Source organism: Motacilla alba, chromosome 7, assembly GCF_015832195.1.
Source record: "Motacilla alba alba isolate MOTALB_02 chromosome 7, Motacilla_alba_V1.0_pri, whole genome shotgun sequence".
In the NCBI taxonomy this organism is placed as follows: Eukaryota; Metazoa; Chordata; class Aves; order Passeriformes; family Motacillidae; genus Motacilla; species Motacilla alba.
In genome coordinates this window covers 30,415,563-30,439,503 of record NC_052022.1, presented here as the reverse complement: position 1 = coordinate 30,439,503, position 23,941 = coordinate 30,415,563, and the positions used below count along the sequence as shown (strand labels likewise).

The 23,941-nt window shown below is 46.9% G+C and overlaps 1 long non-coding RNA gene across 1 annotated transcript; it reads right to left on the bottom strand.

Annotated features, from left to right (window-relative positions):
* Window positions 1–19,156: 19,156 nt before the first annotated feature.
* Window positions 19,157–22,537, bottom strand: LOC119703571. Its single transcript, XR_005257662.1, has 2 exons — window positions 22,313–22,537; window positions 19,157–19,239 (listed from the first exon to the last, which is right to left on the bottom strand). It is a non-coding gene; the product is annotated as an uncharacterized LOC119703571 (long non-coding RNA).
* Window positions 22,538–23,941: the final 1,404 nt, after the last annotated feature.

The window sequence follows — 23,941 nt, the reverse complement described above, 5'->3', positions numbered from 1 at the left end:
CCTCCTGATGTTGATGTTATTCCTGTGAAAAATTACCAGATTGAGATTCATGCTTCCTTAGTCCAAGAGGTTCAAAATAATAAGCAGCCCTTCTCCAGGCCAGCAGAGCATTTCCTGTGCTACACCCTGCAGTGCTCTCCAGGAGGAATTGCTGGAAGACACAGCACTCCCAGGGAGAGCTGAGACCAGCTGTGCCCGGTGTAGGAGGGGGCCCAGTTCCACCGACTTGGTTTGAATAAACCTCTAGCTCCCAGAGCTCCTTTACAGCTGGGCTGCATTTTGCAGGGGGAGATGGATGGCCGCAGGTTCCCCCCTCTCCCCTGGTGCCAGGGATGATGGCAGTGCTGAGACCCATTAAGAGGATGGATGTGGAATATGAAAGGGTGAGCTCAAACATCAGCCACTGGGAAGCTTTGAAGATTTGGCTTTCTGTTACTCATCTGCTGTGCAGAAGGGAGTTAATTGGTTTTATACCCAGGGAGCAAAGGGAAGCGATTTGGCCCTGGGTTTCCCATCTCTAATTGCATGCCTGCAGCTCTCTTCTTGCAGGGAGGTGACAGGAGCTTTGCCGCTGACTTCAGGAAGCTCAGGTGTAGGCTTCAAGTTTCACATCTTTATTTTTTTCTTAATATTTAGCATTTTCGGCATGTCTGGGAATTATCCTTGTGACAACTCCATGAAACCCATCTGGCTTCTCTCTTTTTTTCTTTTTTCTTTTTTTTTTTTTTTTTTTGTTTTAATTGTGTTTCAAATGCATCTGTGAAAACCTAAATAAGCCATTAGTGATACACACCCTGTAAAGTGTGAATTCTGTGTGCTTAGAGCTTGTTATCAACGAGTGCAAATCCACTCAGAAGGGCGTTTCCAAGGGGGCCTCCTGTCCTTGATAATTCAGGTGGTGTTTGCGCAGATAAATCAGGGCACCAAAGCATTTATTTGCTTTTAGTGACAGGCACCATCTGCTACTTGCCTGTGAAGCACTCAGGAAGGAATGCTGCCTGCCTGCTGTGCACAGGGAAGCTGTGGAATGGGAATAATGCTGGTGGCTGCAGCAGCAAGGCTTGAGGAAGGTACATCTGCAAGGTCGAGTGCTGGCTGCCAGAGGGGAGGGGTAGCTCAGGTGCAGGCTGGCATGACCTGGCCAACAGCCTCCAGGGGGGAATGAGCACCTCTGACTATCCACGCTCAGCCATGACAGCATCCTCCACAAACCACAGAACAGCTGGAAGAGATGGCAGGCTTAGGAATGCTCCCCCATGGCCTTTGTGGATCCACCCACAAGTGCTGGATAGATCACCAGGAGACAATACCCACTCGGGAAGAGTCTGAGTATCCCTAGGGCACAGTTCTTGGGGTTTGGGATAACGAGGGACCGCAAATCCCCCAGACAGTAGGCATGAAGCCTTGGTGGTAACCTGGGTGTCATTAGTGCCTTCCCCTGTGACAGCAGCCAAATTGCACTGCCTGGAGGTGTCCAGGACAGATCATCCCCCGTGCCTTCATTAAGGTGCTGCCAGTGGCAGGCTGGCTCCTGCCAACGTGCACTTTGAGGTTTGGCACCACCGTGCTGCCATCTGCAAAGTGAGGAGAGGGTAACAAGCTGGGGGAGGCGGGAAAAGGCTGTGAAGGGATCTGGTGGAAAGGGGTTCTGAGCATCACTGTGGCCTTATATCCCAGAATAATGCTGTCCCCACTACCTATACATATATGTATAATTTTTTTAAGTACAATGGTACAATGAGACTTCTTGATAGAAAATAATTGCTCTTCTTTTTGGATAAGTAAGCAATTCCCTCCTGGAAGAAGTTCCCAGGAATTTTGTGCTCTCGCACGCCTGTGCGTTTCAGCAGGGTCAGCCCTCTGTGCGAGCCAAATTCATGCAAAACACCATACATGCAGGCTCTAGTCTACTGGGTTTAGATCAGAGACGGATCAGATGACTCACAGGAATCTATGGAAATAGATCAAAGTAACAGCACACATTTGAAGGGAGCGTTCGGCGGGGAGCGGGGCTTTTCGAGCACGGCTCGGAGCATGAGTCAGAGCGTGGGCCGGCGTGGGTGGCGGCGTGGGCGGCCGCAGCTGTGGGTGTCGGGCCGAGACAGACGCAGAGAGATGGCTGCAATTAAGTAGTTAGTGAAATGACTGTAATAGTAAAATGAATTTAAAGGCGCAGGTCGCGAGAGCGGCGTTTCCCGGATTTGCCGGCAGCTCGGGGGCCGGCGGGCGTTTCCCGCTGGATGCCGTGCTCCTGGAGCCAGTGTCCCTGCTGCTGTGGGAGGTGACTCCAGCAGCTGCCGGATGGAAATGGGCCGGTTCCCAGGTGCCCTGCACACCCCCATGGTGGCACAGGATGGGTGCTGAACCCGAGCTGCCGGGTGGAAATGGGCTGGTTCCCAGGTGCCCTGCACACCCCCATGGTGGCACAGGATGGGTGCTGAATCCGAGCTGCCGGATGGAGATGGGCCGGTTCCCAGGTGCCGTGCACACCTCCATGGCGGCACGGGATGGGTGCTGAACCCGAGCTGCCAGTGGGAAATGGGCCGGTTCCCAGGTGCCCTGCACACCTCCATGGCGGCACGGGATGGGTGCTGAACCCGAGCTGCCGGTGGGAAATGGGCTGGTTCCCAGGTGCCCTGCACACCCCCATGGTGGCACGGGATGGGTGCTGAACCCGAGCTGCCAGTGGGAAATGGGCCGGTTCCCAGGTGCCGTGCACACCCCCATGGCGGCACGGGATGGGTGCTGAACCTGTGCCCGGGGCTGCAGGCGCTGACCCCGGCAGAGGGAAGGAGAACTGAGGCGAGAAGGGAATGCCAAGCAGAGACAGTAAGGGAACAAGGAGAGGAGAACAGATCTACATTTACTGGGAATAGTTGCAAAACGCCCACACACTTCTGTGGGACTAGGATCATGCCCAGAGCTCACAGAAAAGCTTCAGTTGGTGGGTTTGTTTTGTTTTTGGGTTTGTTTTTTGTTTTATGTTCACTACTGCTTCTAGGGACTGGTGCTGGATCCCACTTGTGACATGACCCCAATACTCCAGCCCAGAAAGATCTTGAATGGTGCTGCTGCCTTTGCAGTCAATGCAAATCCCGTGCAACCAAGAGCCTCCAAGGGACGTGGGTTTGGCTCCTTTGCTGTTTGTCCCCTGCAATGGGAACGGAATCCAAATTCCACTGTCTGGCCGACTCCATCCCATGGGACTCCACCTCGCTGCAGCCCTGCGTGGCAGATTTTTGGGAGGAGGGTGGAAGTAGAGCGAGACTCTTCCTCGCTTCTATTTTTAGGGATTGCTATTTCATGCCCTGCCAATCAGGTTTGATGAGTGTGTGTGACATGAGAGAAATCTGATTGAAATGAATAAATCAATGAAGCCCTCGTTCAGTAAGGGATGAAGGAAACTCAAATCTTGCGGTCACAAACCTGCATAACCAGTGGAATGGCACCTGCTTTGGGCTGATACCTAGGCTTTTGATGTTCAAGCCTCACTTCTATGCAGCAGCACTGCTGACTTAATTCATAGTATTAATTTACTTGAGTCTGATAGTAATTTTTATGTGTTTTGAGGTGAAAAAATGTAAAAAGTCATTCTCCGAGGCCAGCTTTGCCATTCTGTTACAAGATGAGAGATAAATAATTCCCTGTGTGTTTTCCTGCCACTTTTAATGATGAATTACAATTAGATTTGCTGCCAGCACATGCAAGTGGCTCAGGCATCTCATGTGCCATGAGGATGTTGTGTGCTGAAGCACAGCTCCCAGAAGAGATGTCCTCCCAGGTCCTACGAACAGGGGCCTGCATGTTTCCAGGTCTATCAGCTCAGGATTGCCTGTATGCTTCAGAAAACCTCTTAACTTCTGGTGGAAACTGTGTGTGTTTTTTAGTGGTATTTTGATAAAGTGGCTCTGCTAGAAGACATGTATGCTGGGGATTTCCTTCTCCACACAGATGGCTGTGGAAAAAAAGGCTTTATAATTTATTGATACTTATTTTTGGTGGTGGTTTTGTGCACAGAGAAGGGTCTAAAGGATTTCTCTTCACTCTGATTGATATGCAGAACAAATTTTAGCAGGGAGAAAGGGTGTTATTTTGAATAATTAAAAAACCCACCCCAAAAAAACCCCAACCTCTTGAAGTAGTAGATGTGTAAAATTAATGTATTTTTAAAAGTCAGTGTAAGTGCTTCTAAATGTGTCCACTGTATCATACTCTGCCCACGCAGTTGCAGCATTTCCCAGCACGTATGAGCAGCCCTGTCTCTGTTGTCAGAGCTGAGCACAGCCACCGTCAGCTCCAGTGCCCAGATCTCACCTGGTTTCTAAACCTCAGAAACTACTCCAAGTCTGCACAAGGCCTTGGGTGCAACAATTTGCTTTTTGTGGCTACAAGAGGTCATACTGAAACAGCTGCCCAGTGTGGTACCTCCACTGCTGGTTATCCCTGCCAGTAGGGAGGAAAGGCACCTGGTAATGAGTTGAGAGACTTTGGGGCTGGGTGGTAGATGTCCTGTACAGAGGTGAGGAGCTGTACAAAAGTGAGATGAAACTCTGTCACTTCCAGCCACCCTGGTACTCACCTTACTTGCTGCATTTCCTGGGATGTGGCCTACAAGCAGTTTAATGGAATATAAGTTACTGGAGATAGCTTAGGTTTGCATATTAGGTAGTTTTTAATTTACCACACTCTCTGGTCTACAGAGGTATTGCCCATCATAATTTAAAATACTTACATTTCAAATTATGGATTAGAAAGGGAGAGAAACTTAATTGCAACATTTTTTTTTTCTTTTTGAAGGCACATTTCTATTCCTGCCTGTTCTCAGATTGGGGTGCAATTACAGAGCTCAGGTTTCCTTTGCCCTCTTTGATTGCCAGGCACTCAGACCCCTGCCTTTCCCCACCCTGTAATTTAGCTGCTGCTCTGCCATGACACTTGGCTCTGGTTTAATTACGATGATCACTCAATATGGAAAGCTGTTTCAAGGGGGCTGGGGGCTGGGTTCTTTGAGCCCCTCCTGCTTGAAGGCTCTCCTGGAGCCAGGGTTGCTTCACAAAGCTGTACCCAGCAGGCTATGCACCTGCAGGAGGGCTTTGCATCTCACGGGAGAAGCATTTTAGGCTTCAAACCAGGATCAGGGCACTGCAAAGCTGACAGATGTGCAGGATTCAGGAAAGTCTGGAGCCATTAACCATCAGCTTTCTGCTTTCTCATTCTGTGTAAAACCAGGTCTTTGGTGTTTTTTGCTTTTTCCCTGCGGCGATTGGAGCCCATGTGTTCTGCAAGGACCCTGAGGAGGAGCTCCGTGCCTGCCCACTCCCCAGTCCTGCTCATGGCCCTCGCCCCAACCCACTCACACTGACTCATCCTCCTGCCCCACTGCACCTTCACAGGCTGCTGTTGCTGCTTCACAACTCCCTGCATCACTCTTTCTTTTTTTCTTTTATTTTTTAAAAGCCTCTAGAAGAACTTAAAAATCAAAACCAATTTTTCTTGCCACTCCCCTTGTCCACTCGGGGTAGCAGTGAATGGCAGCCTCTTTCCATGCTTGTTTTCTACCTCATACTCTCTGTATGTTCAGTCATAGATATCAACCAGCTTGTGAATCTGTCCAGGTGCTTCAGGGGACGGTGCAGAGGTCCCTGAGACCTTCAAAACTTTGTTCCTCATTAGTCCTGAGTCCCACAACCCAGCTGGACAAGCACCTCTCTTGGCTTTGGTTTTCCTGGTGGTGGGATACCAGGTAGGAGCATAACAAGTGTTACTTTTAAGCTGCTTCTGCTGAATGTCAGAACTATTGTTGAACTTTTAATGTTTTGGGAACTGTTGATACCAAACCATCTCTCTCATCTGTTTTTCTGGATCAAAGGGTCTTTTGCTGGGCTTCGCAGCTGCAGCAGGCTCTGGTGGTGGCAGAGCTGTGTTCCCCCCTCACAGCCTGTGCCCCACAGGCCAAGGGGCTCTGGGTTAGGCAAAGAACAAGCAACTCCAATTTGAAAGTTTGCAGTGGGAAGGAGCACTGACATGAAGAAGGGAACAAACAGGGTGGGAGATACTTAGTGGATGCAAGGGGATAATTGATTCCCACCAGTCACTGTTCCTGCTCCACCAGAGTTCTGACACAACCAAGCAATTTGGCTGCGGCTGCACTGGGCTCGCAGCAGACACTGAGTGTATGAACAGGATAAAACCATAAGAATAATATTTTTTTTCATGTAAATATATTAAAAAATGGTTTTTAGTGATGGCAGTTCCCCACCTGTAAGGGAGAAAGGGCTAAGTAATTTTATATGCAGCAGTTTAGGACTTGTTTCTGGCAGTTTGGACTTGGGTCAAGAAAGACTTATGGAAAAAAATCATTATCTCTGTGCTTGTACTCTGGCCTTTCTGCAAGAGAAGGAAAACTTGAGGAGCAAACCACAACTGTGCCTTCCCAATGTCAATTCATAAGAATGACTGGGATGGAGTTCATCTGATGCTCACCTTCCCAGGGTGAGCCAGCCTTGCTCCCCAGCCTTCAGACCAAGGGCAGCTGAGTTGCCATGGCCCAGCTGGCCTCTTCTCTGCTCCCTTTCCCACCTCTACCCTCTGAGTAAGAGGAGAGGGGTCCTCCAGGCCCTGGGAGATGCCAGGTCCTGGCATTGACGATGCTGCACTTGGTGAAAAATTGCAATATTCAGCCATTGCAAATATATGTCAGAGTACAGAGGGACAGTTTTGAGGCAACACGTGCTTTGCTGTTTGGTGTAACATCAGCCTCTGTTCAAAGCCCATTAACATACAGTTGAAAGATGACATTTGATTTTCTTCCATTTTTTCCTTTTCCCTCCTTCTCTTTTTCTCAGTTCCACTTTCTTTTATCTCTGCCCTGTCACAAGGCTTGGCTTTTGCTCCCCAAGGCTGTAATCTCTGAGCAAATATCCTTTGCTGATACACTTTGTACTGACTGAGGAGCAGCTCCGTGTGCCTTGGGAGATCCGGTTTGGTCACACGTAGCATTTACAGAGTGAATTTGTTTATTTAAATAACTTCTGTATTTTCTCCCTACTTGAACATTGGTAAATGCTGGGGTGCCAGAGCCAGCTATACTCTGGAGAGGGAGATGGGAGCAGCTGGGTTTTTGTTTGCTGCCTGTAGCCACTGTAGCAGAAGTGCATATTCCCTGCCATGAGTGTCCCAGAGCTCCAGGATGAATGAGGACTGGAAAGTGAAAGCTGGAAGTGGTTGGTGGGATAGTAGAGGGATGGTCAGGTGATGGGAATGATGGGGCCATGCAGCACTCAGGCCCCACAAGCACTTCTTTCTGTGTGTTTTTGGTCTACTCCTCTCCCTGCTGCATGTGGGCATGGGAAATGCCACCCTGCATCCCTGATGGAGCATCTCCACCCTGAGATGATGACTTCAGTTGTGAGCTTGATTGTTTTCGAACACGAATGAGTGTGGGTCATTTCAACCCCAGTACTATGGAGCAGTGCTAGGGCCACAGGTGTTTCTGTGCCATTTGTGCTACTCAAGCTGAGCTGTTTGCTCAAAGCCAATAAGGCAAATCTCTTAGATTTTGCTTTCCTGAGCATGCCCCAGCTGTAGGGACTGTATTGGTCACCGAATTACTTAATTCTTTTGTTTCAAAGCTTTGCTGAAGCATTTAATTTCTGTAAAAATCACGCTTTTCTTGGTCTTTTAAAATTTTATTGCAAGTGCCTTGCACGAAGGACGGTGATGGAAGCAACATTTCTTACAAATGACTCATCTCTGTTTCAAGGTATTTCAGGTTGGCATAGGCTGGTGGAGCCTGTAAGCAGGAGATGGGCCTGAGGGTATTCGAAGCTGTGCAGGGGGATGTCAGACATTTGCACTCCCACACTTTCACAGGGCTGTTGAAAATGAGTTTCTACAAAGCATCCATCCTCCCCTTTGTATTTGTTCCAGGAGGGGAGCAAAATACGAGGCTGTATGGATCCTGGAAAAGATGCCCACATTCAAGCAAAACCAAAGCAAGAGAACATGGCATGACTCCTGACTTTATGAACCATACAAATCAATGTTTAATATTAAATAGTTATAATTGCTTTGATGTGCTCTGCTGCTGGTCGCTCCGCAGCTGAGGCTTTGTGTCCCAGCAGCTGCTCATGCGGAGGATTCCCCCAGGTGATGCCCCCTTTCTGGGTGTGACAGACCTGAAGCTCAGGCCTCTCCTTTTGGGCAAAGCAATGGCTGTTACTCCCTCTTAGCAGCGGTCCAGCACAGCCAAAGGCACTCACCCAGAGTGAAATTCCTGTTATCCTGGGGCTGCTATCCACCTGATGGTTTCCCAGCCCATGGGGCACACAGAGACTCCTTTTGCAGGCTGCCCATGCAAAGTCCTCTGGGGCAGGGGAGCCTGCAGTGCCAGTGATGGTCGAGGTTTGGGCGAGTTCCTGGAGGTTCCATGGCAGTTTCCCTCTAGGAGATGATGCACTCCCAGTGCTGGGCCGACTTGTGCAGCTGCTGTGCATCATTGATGAAGCCCACAGTGTTTCTGGTGAGCTGATTGAGAAGAGATTTGTGCTCCAGAGGATCACACTGAGTGAAAGCAGTTGTTGAAGCATTTTAAAAAATGGCCTTATATAGTGTTTACCTCAAACTCAGAAATTGCTGTGAGATGAGAAATTGCTATTTGCCTGTGTTTTTTCACTTAGCATTCACAACTCACATCTTGGATAGGGATGCTTTGGGAATCCCAATGCTTCTGAAAAGAAACACCCCTCAAAGCCTTGCTCTTGCACATCCTGCTGAAATTCCCCATCCATGCATTTACTCTGGGCTGGACAGTCTGGCACCTGGTAGCCTGGTGACCTGGCTATGACCTCTTGGACAGGGCAATGCAGGCTGAAGTGGCACAAAATAGTTCTATTTCCTGAAAAAAAAGGTTGTGAAGCATCGGTGTTGTTAGTGCCCCTAAGGAAGGAGCTAAGGGTCAGTTGTCAGGCATCCTTGCCCTCCATGAGGGTTGTATGCCCTGTTAGAGAAGTGTCCAGTGAGAGGTGCCTCCTGAAACATCAGCCAGGTCCCCTGTGTGGCATGTAAGGCAGGTCTGGGTAATTCTAGTCCTTGTCCAGGTGGAGAACAACTCCACTTATCTCCTGGCCAGGACCATGTTCCCCAGGCACCTTGATTTTGGGCCAGGCTTGTTGCCCCGGGCAGGGGATGTGGTGTCAGCTGAAATGACAGCTTACTTCCATGTGACACCTGCTGGTAAGAAAAGGCACGGCTGCCCTTTGGAAACGAGAGCTGCTCGTGCCTTTTTGTTTTTCCAGAAAGCACTCAGTTCTTACACCCCTCCTCTGCGGGGTTTATTGGTGCTCCTCGTTGGTGTTCTCAGCACTCTGACTCATTTTGGCAGGTTGGAAAGTACTTTTTCCAGGGCACTTATGCATACAGGATGTATCTATTGAGGTGCTTAATTTTTTTTTTTTTTTTTTTTTTTTTTTTTTATTCTGCAGAAAACAGGCTTTCAAAAAGCCCCACCTCTAAATTAATTAAACTTATTTCAGTGCCAACAGAAGCTGCTCTGAATGTGAGCCAGTACAATGACCTGACCTGGCCCACCGAGGCTGGCATTACATCCATCCACATTTTATGAGGAAAAAGTAAATATGCTGGCTGCAAAGGAGATATTCTGCGTGCAGTCCTTGATAATGTTTGTGGTGAGGACTGCTCCCTGGTTACAGTTCAAACACTGACTTCCTGAAGGCCTTTCTCTGCTTATGCAAATCCTCCTGAGCTTATCCTGAAATCCAGCATCACCCTGAGAGCCCTGGCAGGTTTCAAATGTGGCCCTGAGTGCTGCTGAGGTTGCAAACCCCTGATTTACAGGTGTTACTATATTCTTTGGCTGGCTGTTTAAGAAGAATATAATTCAACAAACAGTAGTTGAATGCATTCATGTCAAGTGAAATCATTCCTTTAAGAGTTTTAGTTGTCAGGTATTCATTAAAGCAGGTTTCACATCAAAATGATCGTCACTAATCCAGTGAAAACATCTTTTAGAGCTTTCAGGATTTTTATGTTGCGTGGTATAAAGGCTGGATCTCCACTGCTATGGAAATGTCTTTCTGGACCTACACATTAGGTATGAAACTGTGTACCTGCGGTCCCCTTCAGAAAATGAATATAGTATGTCAGTGTGGTAGGAACAAGGACATTGCTGACAGTCCTTTATGTAAATAGGGTGCAATGGATTGTAGCTACAATTTCGGCATAGCGTTCCCATCGCTTCTGCCAAGCTGTTTTCCACCTTGACAACACTAAGAATTGGAGTTTGTATTTTATTGTTTCTGCAAGGTGAAAATTGTCATTCTAACTTCATTTAAAAAAGAAAAGGTTCCAGAGTTAAAAGGTAGTTCTGGCTTAAGAAATTGAAAGTAAGTAGCAATCTGGTAACTTCAGACTTTGGATGCTTTGGAGAATTTCACTCACCTGAGAGACTGCTAAATCAGCATTTAGTACAAACCAGTTCTTTTTTGCTTGTCTCAGGCCGGAGAAACCCAGAGGACACTGCTAAGGCTGAAGTGGCAGGGGGTCCCAAATTCAGGTTAATGGGAGCTGCAGCAGGCCCAGCTCTCCCTGAAAGTCAGTCAGGTGCCTAAATACAGATCGAGGCAGCTCACTTCAGACTAGCTATTTTTGAAGCTCCTGGCCCTGGTGTGTGAATTGATGGCATTTTAGTTGCAAAGAGCAGATGGTACTCGCTAGTGATCCAGGACAGCTTTTTTGCATTAGTGTCAAAAATAGATCGAGTGCCAGCTGTAGCTCTTTTGGGTCAGTGGAGGTGAATTCACAGAGTGATGTGCACAATATTGCAACAGAATAGGGAAAAATCAGGTGTCCCTTTTAGGACCCCAAAGTGCTTTTAAGTGTCTTAAACTGCTGTTTGTCATGTGGTTTTGCACACCTCAATCCCAAGCGTGTCTCACTCAGCAGTGAACTAAACTGCCTGGTGCTATGACAGCATTATTTTGTGTAGCTGTAACTTTCAGGGTGGTGCAATTCAGGGTTTGCATACAGCTCTTGGAGGCACCTTTGGCTGTGCTGCTGGTAGGGCACTGCCTGGGGACAGGGTCCATTCCCAACCGTGTGAGCTGGAGAACTCGCTGCCTTCCACGGGGCTGGAGGGAAGCAGGAGCTGCCCTGCCCTTGTGCGCCTCCCCAGGTTTCAGAGGCGCTCCTGGGAAGGCTGCCAGGCTGATCTGCCTAAGAGCAGGCAGTGTAAAGAGGCGTTTGAGAGTGTTTATGTTTATTAGAAAACCGGAGGTGATTCTGATTCTCAGCCTACTGCTCCTTTTATGTATTGCTGAAGTTTTAGTGAGAAACTACAGAGAGGTGGTGCAGCATCAGCAAGGATGATCTGTTCTTGTGTTCTTGTTAGTTTAATTGGGTCATGGACTCGTTTTTTTTTTTTTTTTTTTTTTTTTTTTTTTTTTAGAAAGCTATGATGCATGAGGAGGAGAGTTTGCATCATTTAAGGCAAAAAATCAAAAAATGAGTTGTGTGTAGGAAAGCTGGTCCACTGGCACAGCCCGCTGGCTTGCAGTGGGAGTGCAAAGGAAATGCATGGCTACGCATTTTATAAAGAGACAGCATTCCTGTCTTTTTATAACCTGAATTAACCTTACTTATAACCTTCTTTTGCCATGGAGTCTCTCTTGGTTTTTGCATCTGAAAACACGAGCAGGGATGTGTGAGCTGCTAAGGAGGGACCTGCAGAAGTCAGGGAGGTTGCCTGGCCAGGAGTGCTCCCACAGAAGATTCCAGTACATTTGGAAACCTCTACCAGATCCTTGTGGCTACCAAAACAACTTCATTGTGCAGCTGAAACTGCTGACATCTAAAGTAGGGTGTATAAGACATCTCCATGCCCTAAGAGAGGTAAACAACACAGTGTGAGCTTGAGTGTTGTTGGGATTTTTCCACATGAAGAAAATTACCAGAATGGCAATGCAGAGGGAAAAAAAACCCTGTTCTTTGATTCTGCTCTGGAATCTCTCCCAGATGCCCATGTGATGATTGCCTCCATATGACTTTCCATGCAAAACAACAGAATTAAAAAAAAAAAAAAGAAAAAAAGAAAAAATAAATAATGGTCCCTTTATCCCTGAACAAAATGTCTGCAGTGATTCGTAAATAGTTATTCCAGCCAATTTCCGCACACAGACCTGCTGCAGTTAACAGAGTGACTGAATCACCTGGGAGCAGTAAAGGTCTTCAGATTGGATCTGGCCTTCACAGGGCATGTATGAAGACTTATATTTTGAAGAGTTGTAGGTGATGGTTGGTCACCCCATTTGAATCCTCTCAAGTGGAGCCAATTTAGAAAAATTGCTGTGCAGCTGAAAGCCAGGCTTTTATAGAGGTGTCAGCCCTGAAACAAACCTTGTTCATTAGTTATGGAGTGGCTGAACATCTGCATTTTTCAAGACCCAAATTACAATGTTCATATATTTGGCAGTCATGAGACTGATGGGGGACAGAGCTGCCTGGGGAGGGGGGATTGACAAGACACCCCCCCCCCCCCCCCCCTTTCTGGTGTATGACCCTCAAGGGGGCACAGCTGACTGAGCATTAGCAGTCAGGGCTCTCCTCTTCTTCCCCCACCCATGATTTGGATAACCCTGACAACCTGGTACCAGCCTGTGATGAGTGCTCTCCAGACCTTGTCCCCTGGCTGTGGCAGCCTGCTGGGGTTATGCTCCAGATCACTGGACCCAGGTATGTTGGCAAGACTGGAAAAAAATTTGCCTGTTGATAACAGTAATGTCCTGGAGATGCAGAAATGTGGAGTTTGGACTATTTCCCTGTGACATTGCTGCAGGAAAGGGGATGGAGGCAGAAGAGGTGGCCAGCAGGGTTAGCAGGCTGCATTCACAGCTACTCAGGAAGCTCCCTGAAGAAAAGGAGCCTTCCCTGGTGACAAGCCACCCTTCCTTTTGCCATTTCTCCTTTCTGTATCTGGTGTACGTAATGCTCTCATGGACTCTGAGTCTTCCTGACTTGTTGGAGAAGGAGGTGATATTACAAATTACAGTGACTAATTTGCTCCAAGGACAGAAGAACTTGGAGGCAAAACCATTATTAATATGATGATCCAACCTTCATTCACCATTTTACTCAGTACCCTGTGCTTATGCTCCTGTCAGGTTTGGAAATCCTCTTCCAGCCTTTGCCCAGGAGGGACAAGCGCAGGCCCTTGCTCTGGAAAGGGAACGCTTGGATGCTGTGCATGGGGAGCTGTGGAGCTTGTATCCCTTTCACATCCACCGCCGTTTTTATGCTGTCAGGAGGACTTTTCCCTGCTGGATAAACTGCTTTTCCATGGCGGTGAGGCGCGCTGGTGCCCTCAGCCCGGGGTGCAGTATCAGCTTGTACCTGTAGGTTGTGCCTCTGGATAGCTTTTCCCAATTGCTCTCTGAGACCCGGCCCGGAAAATGACGCAGTTTGTCTTACTGCTCGCGGATTATGTTAGTTGGGGAAGTTATTAATCACTCGCATTTGCTAGATTGCCTTTGCATCTGTATAAACCTATCATGAGCTTATAAGAAATCAGAGCGAGATAGCTGCTGCACGGTAAAATAACCAACAAATGTAAAATGTTGGTAAAATAACCAACAAATTACCAACAGCCTTGGTAATAAATAATCATCTATGCAGATACTTACTTGTGTATATTTTATGATGCTTTCATATGATGCCAGCAGTGCACTAAGCACTTCAAAGCCTTGGGAGATGGATCTTTGCCCCACAGCACTCTTGGAGCAAAAGCAGTTCAGAGGAAGGGCAATGAGGGAGGGCCTTGTCTGGTCGGGATGTTGGAGCAGCGATGCCATTGAGTGATTAATTAACATCAGTGGCATGATGAAAATGCTGGGGCTGATGTGCTTTCTATGGTCACAGGTTGAGTTCTTTGCTGTTTGTGTTGAAATGCCTCTGTTGCTGACCACACCTGATAATGTGCCACTCCTCAAACTTTGTGAAACGCAGTGAAAGTCCTGTGCTGATTTCGCTGTTACAGTATGAAAGGGCTGTGCCTGGTGCTGCTAAATGGAGAAGTAGCTTGGATATGGCAGGCACAGGAGGAAACAGGCAGCTTGGCTCGAACAAGTTGAATTTAGTTACAACAGGTTTTATTTTGTTTTGCTTAATGACTTTGTAGAAGAAACAAAAATATGCCTTGTTTCTGCATGTGCAGTTTGCATTGTTTTTACAGCGTGTTCCTTTCTCAGCTCTCCTCCTCCTCTCACACATAAAAAAAGATCTTATTTTGGATTAAGCCATCACTGTGGTATGCATGGTGGTACTACTTAAGGAAGTAAACAAAGTGCACCACAAGTCTTCCTCTTGCACTGCAAACCTACCGGTCTAAAACATTTTTGTTGTTCTCTGGTAACTTTTCTGATCTCCCCGCTTTTATTCTGATCGCTGCAATAGATTTGTAAGATAAGCCGCGAAAGCAGCGGTAGACGCTACGTGCTCTGCCTGACAGACGAGCCTCCTGTGTCACGGTAGCCCTGGTTATCTACAGCGAACCACACACTGGTGTACAAATACCTTGGATTATGATGAGATTAAATTTGGGTGGAGCAGTAAATCCCCATTGACTGTGCACATGCCTCAGCACCCATTCAGCAGGGCTCACGTGCTGCTGCTGGAGTGCAGGGCTGCAGGCCCTCTCTCCCCACGGGGACAGCAGAAAGGATCATGGGGTCCCGGAGGGAGAGTCTGTTACGTGCTGTTTTTGCCAAGTGCTCATCCTTCAAAAAGGAAACAACACTTGGTAAGGCGATGTTCCACCAGGCAGGTAGCAAATAAACTGGGCAGCAGCTGCAAGGTGACAAATTTCAGCTTCTCCCTTCAGCTGACGTGACTTTTTCCAGTGACACTATTCCAACAGAATGCTCTTGGGGTTTGAGAAACCACCACATAACTACTGGCATTTCAGTTTTGAAAAGTGAGTCATCTCCAAGCTGAGGAGCACACAATGATGCCTTTCAATGGCTTTTAAGAGCAGGCTGACTTGCATTTATAGATCCAGTTAGCAATCCACAAGTAGGGCTGTGGCAGGCATGTAGGAAAATCAATGGGGACACTGCTAATCCTTTATTAAGAAATAATAAATTCTGCGTTTAACTATACGAAAGTAATTGCTCTTGCTTAGGAAGAGGAGGCTGACAGCTAAAGATACTCTTAGCCACTTGCTTGATAATCCACTGCAGACAGGGCAGCCAAGGATAGCATCATCTCTGTCACCTTATTTCAATAGTTCATTGAATCGGTGCCTGAATCAGCATCTGAGCAAAAGCTTTTCTTTATGAAAAGCACATTTTCAGGCAAATCTGTAATCCACTTTACACAGCTATGAGGTGTTAACTGCTAAGACTTCATGTGTTAGGATGGTTGACACAGACTATCTTTATCCAGGGCACCACAATCGTGTAGAATTAGCTTCAAACTTGCATTTCTGAAGCTCCTTTGAAAATTTAGGACTTGAGATCTGATCTGAGCATTATCAGTTCAACCATAAACAGGGTCAGCCTTGAACCTGGCTTCCAGCTTGAGCATAGTATAAGTATATATACCATACTCTGAACACTTTTTGTCTCTTCCTTTTGCTTCTCAAGATTGCTACTGCAGCAACTGAACGGCCTGTCATTTCCAAATTGCTTTACACTCCCTGGATTTGAGACAATAGTGTTTTTTTTTTTTCTGGCTAAGAGCTCAAGAGGGAGTTAGCTGGGCTGGCATGTTTGTTATTACCGATTCTCTGGTGCCCTTTGTGAGAGGGCTCTTGGGAGGGATGAGTCAGGGCCCAGCCCAGTCTCCTTGTAACTCAGGCCGTTTTTTGATGGGGTTTTCACTATTTTCTGTAGTGCTTCCATGACGGTGCTGCCCAGGGATCAGAGATGAGTGGCAGAGCTCTGCCGAGTTAAGCCCTAGATGAACATGTGATGAAGAGACAAGTGCCGAAGAGTTTGCGGGCTATTGTTGGTGGGCAAAACTCATGGTACAAACATTACACATTCTCTGAGCTGATTGTTTTTGGGAGGGGGGGTGGGGTGGTTATTTCAAAGGACGAAGTTGGCTGGCATTTAGCAAAGGCAAAAAGGGCAATTCTGTTTTCTTCTTTCTGGCTTGACACTGGTACAGTGGCTTATCAGAGTGCAGGACTATTTTTTTGCACTGAAGACTAAAGACTAAGGGAATAGCAAAGTCCAGCTGAGCCCAAAGCTTTGCCTTATAAGGGAACTGCCCGAAAGCGCAGATCTCCGGCAAGTCTCTCCTCGGGAGAGAAATCAACGCGCTGGTGATGTGTCAGACCGGGAGCTTGCAGGGATGGCCAGAAAAACAATACTCCTTTACATAACTTCGCAAAACTTCAGCGTGAAGGAGGCCACCAGCTTCCTTCCAAGGAGCTGTGTGTGCAGTCACACCAAAGAAACAGCAACAAGTTTGCCTGAACAGGAGCCTCCTTTGTGAGAGCCAGTGCAGAGTCTCCCTGCAGGCTGGAACTTTAGCTGACTTCTCAGCTGGAAGCTATAAACACTTTCTGACTACAGGCGCTTTCAGCTGGACGGAGAGAGCTCTTTCCCCTGGTTTAGGAAATGCTCCTGGTTGTCACCCCAGGCACCGGTCTGAGCTGTCCTCTCTGACTGCTGGGGCAGATAATTCATGCTGTGTGTGGTCTGTAAGAGCCTCACCTATGTGCAGATGTGCCCAGGCAGCTCAAGGGTTCTGAGAGAGCCAATGGATTCTCCTCTCGTGCCTCAGCTCCCTTCCTGAGCTCACCTGCTCTTCGCAAAGATGCTTTGCACAGGCTGCTGGCTCAGCAACGAAGGTCGTACATTTTTTAATTAAAAGGCTTAGTGGTTATGAAATGTTCCTGAAACCGGAACGTAAGTAGACATTGAACCAGTTGTGTTTGCAGCATAATCAATTTCAATGGATCTGCTCGTGTCTGCCACGCAGCCATGTGACTCCCCTGGCTTTGGCATCTCGCAGGCGGCCCGCTGGAAGGGGCGGGATGAGGCACAGCCCTGGTGGGAGAGTACAAGGTCTGCTTTGTACGGGAGGCAGCCTCCCAAAGCACGGCACCGTGGCAATGCTCCAGCCCCAGCCCTGCTTGTGCTGCCTCTGCTGCTGCCGTGGTAGGCTGTAAAGTCTACTGCCAGACAGAAATGGAATTTGCAAGCCAGCAGATGTGGGGAACTTCCTCATTTTAGAAAGGAAGGGTCAAAACTGAGAAATCCCCATCAGCTTGCATGAGCACAGACTGTTATCCAACACGAGAGCTTCACCTGGTCCCACTTGGTGTTGAGCCCAGCTCTGAAGACCCCAGCACAGGGCAGTGACTCCTGTTGTGATGCACTAGATTGTTATTTGGATGCTGCACTGGGTGTTGTGTTATACAAATGTTTCCCCCCTTTCCTCAGATGGTGTATCCCTCGGATAAGGTGGTCTGTCCCCTGTAGCCCCTCCCTTTGCCCCTCCTCACTGGTGTCCCCTTGGCTGCGGCCTTCCGTCCCCGCCTCCCATTCCACGGGTATAAATGTCCCTTGAGTTTGGAACTCTTTCTCTTTATTCACCTGGAAGCCCTACGATGCAGATGTCCCCTTCCAGCTAATGAACAGGACATCAGAACCACGTGGAGAAAGAGCGCTTCTCGTCCTTTACTTCGTCCATGTAGGATCCGTGCGGGCTTAAATCCTAAGCTAGCCGGGGGGATTTACAGCCCGAAACCCACGGGTACCTTCAGACTCCAACACTTCAGGAATTCAGTTTGGCCAGCCCCCTGCTTTGGAGGCACATGGATCCTCTCTGAAGGAGAGGGATACTTCTGAGGAAGCTGTTTACTGCCAACTAGGGATGCTGTGAGTCTGGTTTTGACTTCTGTGGGAGCAGGTTCTGCTTTAGAATATATCTTGAGGGCAAGTGTTCATGTCACACACAAAACCTCCTTGTGGCAGTGCCCAAGTGAACCGTCCACTGCTGTTACTGGGTATGGGTGATGCTATTGTCGCATAGCTGTAAAGCTGGGGTGATTCTAGGTGTGAATGAGGATGAGCTGGTGTTCATGAAAGAAAGCTTCAGGTCCCCTCACTAAAGGATCAACAGTAAAAACTGATTAAAAAAATATATCTATGTATATATATACTGCTGTGCATGGAAAAAATGTTTGTGCAGAAACATCTGACACCCAAGAGCTCAATTAAGCCTGATGAAGGAGTCTGAAGTCGCACTTCAAGAGCAGCCTTCAGAAGTGCAAGGTTGTTTCCCCACATTCACACGTAAGTGGCTCTGTAGAGGTCTGAAACATCATCTACTGAGAGCAGGTGCAGGAACATGGCACCTTGTCATGCTGTGTAAAAACCAAGTTTTTACTCTTGACAGATTTTGGCAAAACCTAAGGATAATTAGGAACAATAAATATTTTTTTCATAACATTTTTTCTATCTGCACTGTAAAAATTTAAGTTTAAATTAAATCAATCCCTCCCATATCCCCATCAGCATTTAGTGCAGGGTCCTTTCTCCAGAGAGATCCGTTCACTATAAGTTGGTATTTTACCTCCTGTGTGGGAGCAAGGGAAACCAGAACCTGTCAGATCTAGAAACACAGGGAGGTACCTGTCTCTCAGGGAAGTTAAACCTGCACACTTTCATCTCAGGCTGCAGTTAATAATTGATATCCCTAAGATGTAAGCTACCTGCTTCTGAGGAAATAAAAAACAAACATGCATTCCTGTCCCAAACAAACATCCCAGTGCCTGAATTTGAAATGCTAATGAGTAACTTTAGCATCTAGTTCAGGAAACACGTATAAGCTCCACTGTTCAAAACCCTTCTTGGGTAAAACACTCATCATTTGAAACTTTGAAACTACTGCAGCATCTAGAGAAGTATTCTTGAGCATCTTTTTTCTGATCTGTGCTTTCCCTATCTGGTGTCTATCTATCAATGCACAATGTAGCTTTTTGAAGTGGACAGTCACACAGAGGTGTTGTTTCAGGTGTACAGTATGACTTGTGTTTGACTCAGAGGTTCATCTGAGGCTCTGCTGTTGGTGGGTCTGGAGCAGCCTCGACAGTTTGCAGCACTTCATTCAGCACTACAGGATGACAGCTAAATGTTGACTTGTATGATTTATTTTCTTTCACTGCAGAAGGAAAATCCCAGCTTCTCTCAAGGTGGTGGTCACCAGAACCTGATGCTGTGGAAAAAACAACACCTCACCCTAACAGAAAAAACCTGTAAAGGCTATTGCTCTGCTCTTCATGAAAGACAGTATGTTTGAACACCTACCTCTAACACTTGTCTGTACAGTCATAGACAGCTCAACCACCATGACCATCCCTTCTTGCACCTGGAAATATGTACAGTGCATGGTTTGTGTTTTTGTTTTCTCATTACAGCTACCTGCCTATTAACATAATCCTTTCATTGTCATTACATTGAGAAATTACATGCTGGGTGCTGTTGCACACTCCAGGAAGGCAATTTTCCTTACAGGCATGGCATTTGCTCCTCCAGGATGACTGGCAGGGCTTATCTGGAAGGGATGGAGTCACACCTGGCAAGTCAGGGGTGTCCCATCTCACCACACTTCTGTACTTTCATTTACAGGTTCTGTGTCCTTTTCCTGAAACACCATGTCTTCCCTCTGGTGTATGAGTTTTTTTTAATTTTTAAGTTTAGCCAAAATTCAGGGAACTCAGACCTGACTTTAGTCTGGTGACTGTAATTTTCCCGTTTAATTGACAGGGTTGTGGTTTTGATTGAGCACCTGTTTGATGGGGTGACACTGTCATATCCTAGTGCTGTCAGGGCGCCAGTCAAGCCTCTGGTTAGGGAGTCAACTCAGAGGGTGTAGCAGTGCAGACCCTGAGTGAATCCTGTGTTACCTTAGACCTGTGGAGACCAGGTATCTATCTTGGTCTTTTGTGATGATGTCTGTTGTTTCAGCTTGGCTAAGATCTGAACACATTCTGTTATTTAAGGAGAGACTTCAAAGAATATAGGTCACTTAGTTAACCTGGGCTGCAAACCTTTATTTTTGATGCAGGTAGATGTATTTTGGCTGTGCTGATACATCATCTAGACAGCTTGTTAGTGGTTTTTGTGTATGAATCTTGTCTGGTGCTGCCAGTCAAGGAGGTGATGATGACTAACAAGATGGTCCAGTTGCCATCTGTCTCTTGTGTTCTGTAGGGCAACTGTCTCGTGTGTTCTGTAGGGCAACATTAACTCTGGGCAGCAAGCAAGGAGGAGGAACTTCCCTCAGGGCTGCCAAACCACATGAGTTATGCTGGACACAGGCAGTATCAGGGGGTGACTCACAGGATATGTCAGCTGTGTGACCTTCTGAGCTGGGGCCTGGAGCCAGCTGGAGACCACTGACCGGCTCCCTCCAGATAACTCATGCTTTCTTTGTTACTGTCATGCAGTCTCTTCAGTGCCATGGTTGCTGTCATCTGCATGTCCCAAATCAGCTGATGAAGCACTCGACTGCTTGTCCTCTCAGTCCTCTAACAGAGCTTGAGCACTGAAATGAATGTGGAGGGGTAGGGGTGGGATTCACCTTCAGATGAACAAAAAGGATCTCTTCCACTTGCCCTGTGTAAGAGCTCCTGGGACGATTTAGTGTATTAAAAAATGCAAGTGGTTAAACACACTACCCATATTATTGCAAATGCTTTCCAGACAGAAGACAGTGCATTTGTGTAAGTATTTATATAATACCATGGCTATAGTAGTATGGCCTTTTTAATCCCCCACCTTTGTCAGGGCAGGAAAGCTTGCTTTGTACAGTTGTAGTACTATCAGGTTGCTGAAGGCTCTTGCTTCATTTATCTTCAACTCCTTGGAAGTGCTGAGGGCTGCCAGCCAGGCTGCGAGGTGAGAGTGATCGTGGCAGTCCCTTCCAGCAGCAGCTGGGGAGGATGTTTTTGTGAGCACAGGTACACAGGCCTTGGCTGTGCTCACCTGAGAACACGGAGGGGAAGCTTTGCATGTGTCTGCTTTAATCTCTAGGGTCTAAAGAAAAATATCTTAATATCTGCGTGGGTTCACAGTGAGTGTGTCAGTCCTGTACATGGGAAGGCTGCCCAGAAGTGTAGAGATGTGCCAGCAACTCTTATTTCAAGTGCTGGGGTAGGTCATGGCTCTGCTGTGACTGACTGAGCAGCGAGCCTGCTCTCTTGCATATCCTCCCTGTGTCTGATCCACACCGCCCTGGGCATCCAGGAAATCCTTTCCACTGAGTGAGAGGAGGGATCCTGTTGTGTAACAAAGGGCTTGCAATCCATCATGGCTTCAACACAGGATTAGGACAACATCTACACTTTCCCTAAACTAATCTCCAAGTATGCTGGTGGGGCTGGGGCAGCCAGTTTCCACGGGGATGTCCCTGACAGTGTAAAGGGAATTAAAGGGGCACCAAAGCTCCTCTTTGCAGGGATGAGCAACAGCCACAGAACTTGCCAGGGAGAGCCAGCAGGCTCCAGGTCGCAGCTGCTTCCCATCACTTCTATTTCCTGGATAATAGTGCTCATAGTGCTCATTTCTTTCCAGATTTTACTTGCCTGGGAACTCAGTAACATCTGTTCCTCCAGGTTTCATCAAAGATTAATTTCCTCATGGCAGAAAAGGCTTTTAGAAGTTGTTTTGTATTTTTTTTTCCCCCCCAGTTTTGTTCTCAGAGCAGTGACTTCAAGTGAGGCTTATCTCTAAATGACAATTATAAACATTATAAGCTTGCCCTGCATTTAGCTTTTTGCTAAACAGTTTCTGCTCTGACTTGCTCATGACACCAGCTCCAAAAGCCCCTCTTCCCACTGTTCAGGGAGCTCCAAAAGCCCCTCTTCCCACTGTTCAGGGCAGCAGTCAGAGTGCTGGTGGCTGTGTCTGTGCCAGGAGCCCTGCTCCCGTGTGCTGCCTCGTGTCACACAAATGCTGGACAGATTGGCAGTGCCACTACGACATACTGTGCTATTGCCAGTTCTGCTGAGGATTCACAAAATGCAAAGGTATGTTCAATCTGCTGCACTAATAGGACTTAAAAACCCAAAAAGCCTCACAACAATGATAATAAACAGATTGTTTTCTTAGTAAAAAACACCTCTTTAAAGGGCTGCTTGCATGTGTAAGCCTGCACTCAGTTCTGGATTTATTTTAGTTGAATGTGGCATAGTTCATCTCTATAGGATCGCTTACAGAACTTCAGAAAACTTCTTTTAATTTTTTTTATAAACCCAAAACTAATTAGCTTTGTTAAGAATGCTTACCTTATGATTGCTTGTAGCATCATTCCTCATTGCTTTTCTCTTCTTGTAATCTCATTATTATAGGGTCAAAAAAGCATGTAATTCTTTAGGAAGGAAAAGTGAAGCAGTTAAGAATAATTTTATTCTCATGCAGCCTAATTCTAAAGCATTTCAAGCACTGAGCTGTTAGTGCCTTCTGTGGACAGCCTTAGGACACCTGTGAGGAAGGCATTTATATAAATGACCTCTCTCTTGGGGCATGGCATGGCCTTTGCACACAGGCTGGTGTGACCAGTGGACTGACTGTTCCCAGGAGATCCCTTTCTGCTCCAGAGAGAGTGCCCTGACATCCTTCTGCCCACTCTGCTTCGAGGTAATGTGTAACAGACTGCCAGACCTTTTGGGAATAATCTTCTCCGTCCACTTGCAGCTCTGATCTGAAAGGCTGTGAGAGCTGAAGGTTAAGCAGTTCAAGTTCTGGCTGGAAGATGCTGCTGACTTTCTACGTGAACTCTGAAACAGGCACTCAAAGGTTACACCTGCAGCTTCGTGGCACAGCTGCCTCTTACTCATGCCCTTGAACTGACAAGGCCAGGAGGTAACAGAGGTAGGGACAAACCAGCTCTGTCCTGCTATGGGCAGGCTGAAGCCAATCTGCTCTGCTGCTGCTCTCTTTGGAGCACAGCATTCCCAAGATGGAGTTTCAGCAGTACTCAACTTCAAAACTGGTCTGTGTCTGTCTGTCTTGGTGACTATACTGCTTCTGCCTTCATCTCATGCATATGATAGTCTTCCAGTTTTTAAGATGGAGGTCTCAGTGTGCCAATAAATGTGGCCTAGACACAAGAAGTAGGTAAGATACAGAAATAAGCTGGCAGAAAACACAGCTGTAGTGCTATTAAAGGTGCTCGTTCTTTTTCTCCTCCTTGTAATGTTTACTTGGCAGCTTTGGAGCCAATTCTCTGCAATTTCGGGAAACAAAAAAAGGCTACCAGCCTTTTAAGAGAGCTACTATGTGGGAAGAGCACTATTCCTCACAGTTTTCTTTTTCCATACAAGCATTTATCCTGACTCAATGCCATTCAGGTGGGGTGTGCCAGGCATCCAGAGCCTGGCCAATCCTCAGGAAGTGATCAGCAGCAGTCCATCACACAGATCCTTCTGCTTGTCCTGGAGTTCAGGGTCATTGGATTGAGCTGGTGGATGTTTCAGCTCATTACCTTCCTAAGTTAATGGTTCTTGTTACTCAAATTAGAACTGAGACGTAAATTAACCTTTTCCCTCTTATCTGTTAAATAAAAGGTATAATCTCTATATTCAGGATGTTTCTTGAAGATTATTACTCACTAACATGTGGTTTCATTGATTAGTTCCAGTTCTAGCAATTATTAACAACTACTGGTAGTTTAAGAATTACTTCTTATTTCAAAGGGTGGAATTTATTTGGCTTTGCACCAAGGCAGGTTCAGTAAACTCTGCTGAGCAGTTACCTTTCTCTTCAATCATACTTCTGTGTAAAAAGGCAATACATTCTACTGCTTGTGCTTTTTCAACTCTGAATTTCACCTTTACTGTTAAGAAAACATGTTGACATATCAAACAATGTAACTAACAGGCAAAGCAGAACAAAATGAGTCACTATTTAGGCTA